Genomic DNA, 10148 nt, shown 5'->3' with positions numbered 1-10148 from the left:
TTAGTGTTGCCTTGCAAGGAATCGGAAGCTGATTTTTGGACTTATAAAATAGCGTTAAGGATTCAGCCAAAATAAATAAAAAATAAAAAATAAAAATAAAAATAAAAATAAACAGATTTCAGGCATAATCCGGAAGTAACCATGCGTCTGCCTCTAGCTTGAGTGTGCCAAACCTGTTTCATTCGGTTCATGAATTTAAAATGTTATTTAAATCTTTTTGCTACAGTATTTAAAGAAAAAAATAAAAAATACCAGTAGAAATATAGTAAAAACTATTATTTATATCACTACATTAAAAAATAAGCAATTATCATTCAATTAATAAAGAATAAACAAAAGGTTATTATGGCACTCAATTATTTAGAATAACATACAAAACCATGATAAACCATATATTTCTCTCTATCCTTCCATCACTGTTATGCGCTTTTTTAAAGTCTATTACAATATTGATTAAAAACAAAACTTTATTATGTGTGTGTTAGAAAAGAGTTCATTTTAACAGGAAAGTTAGATATCCTATTACTAAGATATAGTTTTCAACCATCGAACTTCCATTAACTTGTCATATTTTTGATAATCTACTATGGTTTTATTGTGATCTTTAGTTCAAAACCATACTTGTTACACCCATATAATATTATATATCTATAAATTTGGATATAATAAGTATGAATATTAGCTCAAAATTTTCCTTTTTTATTGGGTTTTTAATCACAAAATGCAAGAAGCAGATGTGGCACTAGAAACGATTTTGTTGCTTTTGCTGAAAAAAAAACGATTTTGTTGATTGTATGATGTTGTCATTGTATTTTTCTGAAACGCAGCAAATTTATTAAAAAAAAAAAAGAAAAAGAAAGAGAAACTAGAGATTCGGTTTGTTCTCTATCTACTTGCTTTTGGGTCTTATTTGGAAGTGATGACAAATGCCCTTTTGCTTGCCTTGTGGAAGTGGTATTTGTTGCTTTATTTTTAGTTCTTTTTTGCCTTTATTTATTTAGTTTTTCTCATCCTCTTTTTTATTTTTATTTTTATCCTAATCTTTCTCTTGCTCTATTTATTTTATTTTTTTTCCCCTGGAATCTTGCTTTTTATAGTCTTTTTATTTTTGGGCTAAAACAAGAAACCATAGGACACATAAAACGTATCTTGCTTTATTTAGTTGCAAGCACATAAACAGTATCTTATACGACGCATCTAAGGAACTGTTACCGGACCGAGTGCGTGTCTTGCACGTTATGGCTTATGACTTCATGTTAACTGTTAGGCTAAGGCGAATTATTGGATATCCGCCAGCAGGTTTGGAAATAATTGCAGACAAAGTGTCCAATTCTTTGCGGTATTATGTAACTTGGTCTAATTTTCAATTTCCGGTATTATTCACTTAGAGGCTAGAAGTGAGCCGGCCGTAAAGAAAATTCAGAGAGAGAAAAGGAGTGTCTCACCAGAGTCTCGACATTGTTTTGGACGCGTCAATGGGCTGCCAACCTTGTGTTTTCATCCACAAACTCGGAATAATTAAGCGGAGATGCTGGTAGGGGAGGTTTTTGTTGCTGCGAGACACATGCGCTAATCAAAGATGGAATGGGGTAGGTATGATAGCTATTTTTGGCTGGTGTTCTAAGTTCGTCGCTTTTCTAGGTTTCCTACTCTCTTGAGGTCTCATTCTGAGTGATGCGGTGCATCTTATGTACTGAGGCCCCGCTCATTTTACCGATTCGAGTTTTGCTACAGTAAAAAGTTCTAAAAAATAGTCACATATAACTTTTTTCTACAGTAAAAAACTCTCACATAAAATCACATCTCAACTCGAATTAAAAATTCGAATCATCGAACTAAACGGGTCTATTTTTTAATTTATTTCATCTATTCCATGACTGGAACAGGAGGGTACACATAACACCACGATTTAGAATCAGAAGAGAGATTTCAAAAAATGACAGATTTATTCACTCTATCAATAACCGAGCCAAATCTGGTGTATCATAAGGGATTTGGCCAGCCACATTGAGTCACGTGTGGCGTCTATGCGTTGATTAGATGGCGATGTTGCTTTCCCCCTTATTTGTGGCATGATATTTTCCTTTTTGGTGTGTTGGTGATTGTCTCTCCCCTAAAACGGACTTTTGCTGTTTTTTTTTTTTGTGGTTTATTTCCTTCTTTTGTGTGAAAGCGAGATAATGATTGTAAGATTTTCATCTCTTTTTCTTTTTTTTTTTTCCCCGTTTGATAGCTTTATTTTTGGTATAATTTATCTAAAATTGATGAAAGAAAATTACTTTTAAACCTCATTTAATATCTGAAATTTGAATTGCAAAATTTATGTAAAATTATAATGTAATTTTGTTCAATTCATGTAAATTCTAAGGTGTGGAGCAATTTTTACACGGCAAGTCAACATCCTTTATTCCCTCTACCTTTTCGTTTTTCTCTTTTCTCACTATATGGTTAAAAAAGAAAGAATTGATAGTCAATGTCGATGTCATATGTTTTTTTTTTACACTAATTTTAAGTGTCCTAAATGATGTCTAACTATTTTTTTCATATTGTCAAGATGGATTATTTACTTAACCATTTCATTGGGCTACACATTTTGGATTCTTCGATATCTCTAGCTATTTCTCTGTATTCGTTACTTATTTTTAATGTTAAAGTTGTGAACAAATTGTGTGACTTGTGTTGTAAACATCTTATTGCCAACTTTGTAGATACTGATAACAATTATTAAATTGAATGTTTTTATGTTTTAATTTGAATGTTCTTATTTGAATGTAAGATGTTACTCGGAATCACCATCTATTTGAATGAATTTAAAAGGATATTAACATAATAAAAGTAGATAGGACGTTAGTGTGTATTACTTTTACTATTGGTAAAATATTCAATAACAATTTTAAAAAGCTACAAGAGTATGAACATAACAAGGGAGAAAAGCTACAGATTTGTACTGTAATAACGCCAAATAGCTGTAAGAGGCTGAAAATAACATGTCCAAAACGTTATAAGACCTCAATTCTGTAACGTTTCTCATATCGTTCTCAGAACGTTATGTTTTCGTATGACTTTTAATAGCGTCCGATGTCCTAACGCTCCACAAAACGCTATTGGTAGTGCTTAATAGAGTTTTAGGTTAGCTATTGATAATGATATTTGTTGTAGTGTTTAGACACTATTTTGGAGTGATGATAAATTATTCATGTTTTTGAAAAAATATCAAAAGGAATTAAAAATAAACATTAAAGTAGAGAAACATGTTTAATTATCTCATATTCATTCGTTTTAAATCCTGCAAAGCTTGAACCATTAAAAAGAGATCTGCTACTCACATATATCTCAACTCCAATACCGCTTTTGCAAATTCCATAGCAAACCCTTTGCATTTTATGTCCCCCCGGCCCTCAAAAGAAACCAAATCCGTCGATTTCAAATGGATAATGGACAAAATAAAATCCCAAAACATTTCTAACTTAATATATAAAAGGGAGAATGAGGGAAATATGCTAAAACTTGAGATGAATTAAAATTAATAGACCAATAGTTTACATAAGTTAATAAATAAACTAAATTACTGTTTTTGTCCATAATTTGTCTGGTTATGAACCATAACTTGACAAGTTATTGTCCATAATTGTCTATAACTTGTCTGGTTATGAACCATAACTTGACAAGTTTGTCCATAACTTATCTAATTATGAACCATAATTTGACAAGTTATGACCTATTAATTTCTATAACTAAAAATTGGCCTATATACTTTCTTAAACTTTTCATATTGGCATATTTTCTACTATTTCTCTATATAAAATCTCATTTATAATCCAAGAGAGCCTACTCAGAAAGGCCTAACAAATCACAAGCCTTATTGTAAATACTAGGTACTTCCAGAAAAGAAAAAAAAAAGTGAAAAAATGAGAAAAGTACTAGGTAACTTATAGGTAGAAACTATATCCAACACCATACATTTCTGTTGACGGTGGAATTTCGCCAACAAAATTACGCCGGATTACCTCTCGGTAGTCCGTTAGGTTACTGACCAAAACTAATTATATTCTCAAATTTATACAACTGATTGTGTTTGTTTTTGAGGTATACTGAAAGATGTATCGGTTTATCATTCAAAATGAAAGTAGAAAGACATGCGAATTTATAGTGGTTCACTCTATAAAAAAAGAGCTACATCCATTGCTTATTGTATTTTTCTTTGTTCTTCAAAGGTTACAAAAAGACCCTCTCTTTCTCTCTGGGGCTTTGCCCCTTTTATAGCTTGCAGATTACATATGGGTATCTTTTGGGTCGGATTGTCCCAGGGGGTTTTATAATGGTTTTTCTCAAGTAGCCTATTATTCTACTTGCCTAGACTGTAGCCTCTCAACACCTTTTGGACTGTTCACTCACCCACTTTGTCCACTATTGCGGCTCTGCGGATCCTCTGTGATTTCTGTTGGTCCGTTCTAGGCGGTTTGTAGGTAGGTAATCATTTCATGTGCTACTGACATTCTCCAAACCCAGACGTAAACTAGTGATTTCTCCCTTGTCACCTCAGAGGTCTTTCTTGGGACGTGGACCCATACTCATGCGTTATGCCCTCTGCGCCTACACTATACTTCACAGGGCACGGCCTTTGTCTCGGTCGACCCCATCACAGTACCGCTCCTCCTGCGAACAAATCATGCAGGCGTCAATTGTATGTAGGGTCGACGGTCTCATGAATCGTCTCATACGATCGGCATTTTCACCAGATGATGGAGGGGGAAATGAGTTTTAGGCATCGACAGCTACCTGACGTGGCAAGTATAGGGCCACATGGAGCATGGTCGTCATCCGACGTGTCAACGCATATTTTTCCACACAACAATTTCCATTGTCTTTTTTTTACTAACGACAAAAAATCAAGCATTTGGAGCCCGTGGACTGACTGTAGATTTCCCATGTTTCTCCTTGTAGTTTTTGACAGCTGCCTTGATAGAATTCTCAGCAAGAATGCTGTAGTGAAACTTAATTGGAGGGAGCGAAAGATAGTTTACAATTTCCCTGCAGAAAATTGGGAAAACCGTAAGCAAGTATTATGAGTAATAAGACTTCTTGTTACTAAATTCATAATATAAACTTATTTATGCAGTTGGTATATGAAATGATTCAACAAATTTTTATTGTTTTAACTATCTTTTATGATGATGGGTCACTCGTTTCAGTTATGTTGTTTCTTATTAACTAATTTTTACTTTCCTTTTATATATCTGGAACACTACGTGAATACGACTTTTTATTCTTGATTCCTTCTGCTATAAATTAACATATATTCATATCCTATACCAATACATGAAAATATATCCAGCCTATAAGCTACCCAACAATAACAGATTGGAAGCAATAAAATTAGGGGTTTCCATCCTATTCAATATGCACTTTTTAGTTAAAACTAATCAAGAAAAATTTGCATCCAATATCCAATCCACATTTAACACATTATCCAATCCAATCGGTTACTTTGATCAGTTAGACCTCGTTCGCTTTGCGGATTCGAGTTTTCAATTCGAGCTGCGATGTGACATTTTTTTAGAGCTTTTCACTGTAGTAGAAAAAGTTAGATGTGACATTTTCTGAGAGCTTTTTACTGTAGAAACCTAAAACTAAAACTCAAATCGGTGAAATGAACGAGGCCTTAGTTAGGCTTGAAAAGTTAAATTTATGGGATTTTTCTTATCATTTTTTATTTGTGAAAAAGACATCTTAAGTTAGATAATAAGTTAAAAACTCATATAATCACAAGTCATAAACTAGTCTCATAATGATCCCCAATTATTTTATGTAATCTAAAATGTCACATCCCCAACATATATAGTTCGACAATCAACATAAATCCATCACAAAGTTTAATAGAAATCGAAGGAATTAAACAACTAGAAAGTCAACAAGGCATTAACTAAGTAGACATTTAAAAAATATTAAATGATTATTTTATAAAATATATGTATATAACGGGCGGATCGGTTACTTTTTAAAGTTCAATCTGCATTCGATCTGTACAATTGCAGATTTGAGAAATGTTATCCAATCTAATCCGCTTTGATTGCTTATCCACACTTTACGGATTAGACTGGATTGATTTGATCGGTTTAAATAGGTATTTGCACATATTTATTTACACGTATTTAAACACCCCTACATAATTATTGACAAAAAAAAAAATGAAAAATCGGATTGTATAGAACAGAATTATCAAGTAAATATACATAACGGCCTAGAAGAAAAGTAGATACAAACATTTGGCAGAAACTTACTCGTTTTTAATGGTCAAGGCTTCCTCCATTTGCTTGCCCTTCACCCATTCAGTAACTGAAACAAGAGAAAGTCCCATGAATGAGAAACATAATATTGCAGCATAATTATATCTACAAGAAACTTATGATCATAAGTTCAACACAACTTGGAACTCCAAAAAACCATGAAGGCAAAAAGCAAAAATTAATTTCTTTTAGATCACTTGTTACGTGTTTGATCTCTTCGTTTTCTTTGGACAAGGAAGTTGCATAGAAAGGCAATGCTTTAGACAAGAGTGTTGTAAACAATGCGGCATTGAAGACGACACACGTAATATCTATATTTATAAAGCGCATCAACTTTTCATATATAGTCCATGCCAAAAGAGAGAAAAAAAAAATCAAAGTCCTTTGCTTTACTATATTACTTGGTCCAAAACTACGCAACTATTTCCTCTACTATAAATAGCAAATTAGTGCTAAAAAAATCTAAAAAAAATTAATTTCTTCAACTTCATAGTTGGTTCCAACTTAAACTAAACGAAACCCCTCATCTAGAAAACCATAAATTAATAAATAGAAAAATAAGATACGAAGAGGCTATCAAGGCTTCTACATTCCAGACAAGCATCGTTTGATCGAATTATTTCCTTTTCAGTTTTCACCCGTCAAATTCATAAACAAATAATTAAATTGAACTATCGGACTTTAATCACAAAACCCTAAAAATATGCTCTAAATTACCGTTATACAAGAAAATAAATCAAGTATTCACACCTTCCACAATCCAAAAGAGCATAGGTTTCATCAAAGTCTCAAATTCACAAAACAACTAATTGTATCGCCGGACTATTTAACAAAACCCTAAAAGGCGAAAAGCATAATTTCTTTTTAAATTTTTGCTCTAACCCTAAATCTTTAATAACAACAATTACAGACCTAGAGAGGAAGCAGCCATGGTCTCTCCTCAGCCAAAAGTCTTGAAGCAGGCGTCGACGATTTGGCGGGTGGAATCGTCAACCTTGATCTGGAGCTTTAGGACGTCGCCGCTGTCGGGTGCGGTGCCGACGGCGGGGTCATTGTTGTCAAAGGAGCAGGCGTTTTCATGTGATCTGTCAAAGTACTCGACAACCTTCTCATGGTACTGACGTGGCAGCACCTGGAGCGCTGGTGTGTTGTCAAAGGAGCAGGCGTTTTCATGTGATCTGTCAAAGTACTCGACAACCTTCTCATGGTACTGACGTGGCAGCACCTGGAGCGCTGGTGACCGCGCCTCCCGTGACGCTAGCCCCTGGAGGATTCTCATCGAAGTCAGCCTCAGCATTTTTCTTCCTTCCTTTTGCAAGACTCTGAAGGTTTCGATTCTGTTTGCAGAGGAGATGCTTAATGGTTAGGGCAAAAACAGGGTATTTGATACTATTATTAGGGTTTCTAGCTTGGGCTATGGCGGTTTTTATTCGGGGAACCCCAATATTTTATTTAAACACCCCTAAACAAATACGTTTTATTAAAAAATTGAAATATTTACTTTTAAAACTGAAATTTCATATAATTCCTCAAATACCCTTATATACACCCATCACTTTCCTCATATCACACTAGATCATATCCCATGTTTTGCGAAACTAATTTTTCGTTTTGTTGAAAAGGATTTTACTTTTCATTCGAAGGATTTTAAATTATGTGGTTGTTGTGCATCCAACCTGCAAAAATATGATTAATAGTGTTAAGTAAAAAAGAAAAACTCGATTGATCTAAGAAGGACTACAACAACAATAAAAGAAAGATAAAAAACCAAAGAGAACTACTGAACAAATAATGAGAACAAAAATAAAAATTAGAGCCAATGTTAAGAACAATTTCAATTTCAATATCTCAAAATCATAACATGTGAAAATTCAGAGAAAAAGTTCATAAAGGAAAACGTTAAAAAGAAATTCTATTTACATTAAAACTTAATCAAAATTCATAATTATGGTGCTCCATTGCTTTGAATTTTTTTTTTTAAGAGAACCTGGGAAAAAAAAAGAACGATTTGCAGAAAAAAAAAAAAAGAACGATTTGCAGGAAAAAAATCTACGGACAAGTATGGGGTGTACATAAGGGTATTTATGGAACTGCATGAGATTTTAATTTTAAAAAGAAAATAATTTTAATTTTTAAATATGTTGGGGTACTTTAATAAAAGCTTGGGGTGTCAATAAAATTTCCCATTTTCCCTTTATTTGGCGGGATAATAGGGATGTTAATTGGCGTTGTGGACACAGGATGATGGGGATTTTTTTTTTTTGGGGGAATTCTTACGTTTTAAATTTTTTTCTCTGAATTCTGAGCATCTGTAACATTTTGGCATGTATAAACTTTTTATTTGGCATATTACTCTTTGAAAATTTGTTTTTTAAAAAAAAAAAATAAGATTAACCAAAAAATTATAAAATTTAACAAAGATAATTACAGCTCTATCATATAATAGATTATTAAAAAATAAATAAATTAAGTGGAATATTATATTCTAATTTTTAATAGTTTTTAACTTTATATTTCGATGACTAATGAAAACAATGGTTTAAGCCCCCTTTTTTAGGAAGGCTCTAAAATTTTTCCTTAAAACAACTTACAGTTTAGCTATTGTCTTAGAACATCTCCAATTATACTAGTCATTTCATCTTTTTAACTAAAATGACTAATAATTTAACTTTTTTTAGTTTTAATCCGCTCTAAGTATTAGCTAAATGGTTAGTTATTTTGGAGAATGTATTTAACACTAGCTAAATATAGCTACCAAGAAGGGGCTAACCATTTGTTTTTTCTATTATTTTATTCTTTCAAACCACACTAAATGCAAAACTTCTTTTTTAAATTCAATAAAGTTATTTATATTTTAAATTCAATTTGAATTAAAATAATTTATGTTTAGTTAAAATAGGGATTATGTTGTAGTGGATTATCCAAAAGTTGCTAGCTTTAATTAAAATTTAGAAAGTTTTATTTTTTTGAAGATGCTCTTATAAATAATATTTTGATGTATTGTTTTCATCTCCTAATTTGGTGGGGAGTTTTTTTTTTTTTTTTTCTCTCTCTTAAGTTGTCCATGAGAATTTTGAGAATAGCGAGTCATTCACCAGAACGTTTATATGTGAATGTTAAGGGAACAAAAAAAAAAAAAAAACTTTGACGAACTCAGAAGTTATCATGATCTTCCTCTCTCTCTATTGGAAGATTAATTTATATTTCCTTCTTCTTCTTGTTCTTTCACATAACATCTCTTCAATTTCTCAAAACAAAAATCTCCTCTCTCTAAGATCTTTACAAGGTTACAATTGTTACTTGTTACTCTCTTTTCAAATCTTTAGATGATAATCTTTCATAATTCATTTCTTAACACTTGCTAATTATTATTGATATTATTTGTTAATTTTGAAAGCTTATTTTTGTTTTTGTTATGGTGTTGTATTGATTTTATTTTCATACACATCTAAGTTAAGAAGGTCTAACAGAAAATATGCATCTAGGTATGAAATGCTAAAAAAAAAAGAGAGAAAAATAGAAAGTTTGATTAAGAAGCTCGTCCTATCTTAAATACGGCATTCATGTGTAATTTTTTCACTTCAGGTACAAACGTGGAGCCCCTCTACTTCCTCTGAGCTCTTCATATAGGGTGCGTTTGGAATTGGTTCCAAAACGTTTTTATTTTCTGTACGAAAATGAAAATGAAAACGTTTTTAGTTTCATTTTTGAATTATTTCTAAAAATGCGTTTGGTAGTTTTATTTAGAGATTGATTTCAGTTTTAAAAAAAACTGAAACTGCGTTTGGTGGTTTAATTTTTGAAAACATGTAATAATATATTAAATAATAATATATATTAAATATATTAAATAAATAATAT

General features: G+C 32.0%; 1 pseudogene; it reads right to left on the bottom strand.

Annotated features, from left to right (window-relative positions):
- Nucleotides 1-4889: 4889 nt before the first annotated feature.
- Nucleotides 4890-7584, bottom strand: LOC21398169 (annotated as a pseudogene).
- Between the last annotated feature and the right edge of the window lie 2564 nt (nucleotides 7585-10148).

Source organism: Morus notabilis, unplaced genomic scaffold, assembly GCF_000414095.1.
Source record: "Morus notabilis unplaced genomic scaffold, ASM41409v2 Scaffold744, whole genome shotgun sequence".
In the NCBI taxonomy this organism is placed as follows: Eukaryota; Viridiplantae; Streptophyta; class Magnoliopsida; order Rosales; family Moraceae; genus Morus; species Morus notabilis.
The sequence above is the reverse complement of the archived record's forward strand: the minus strand, read 5'-3'. Positions and strand labels throughout refer to the sequence as shown.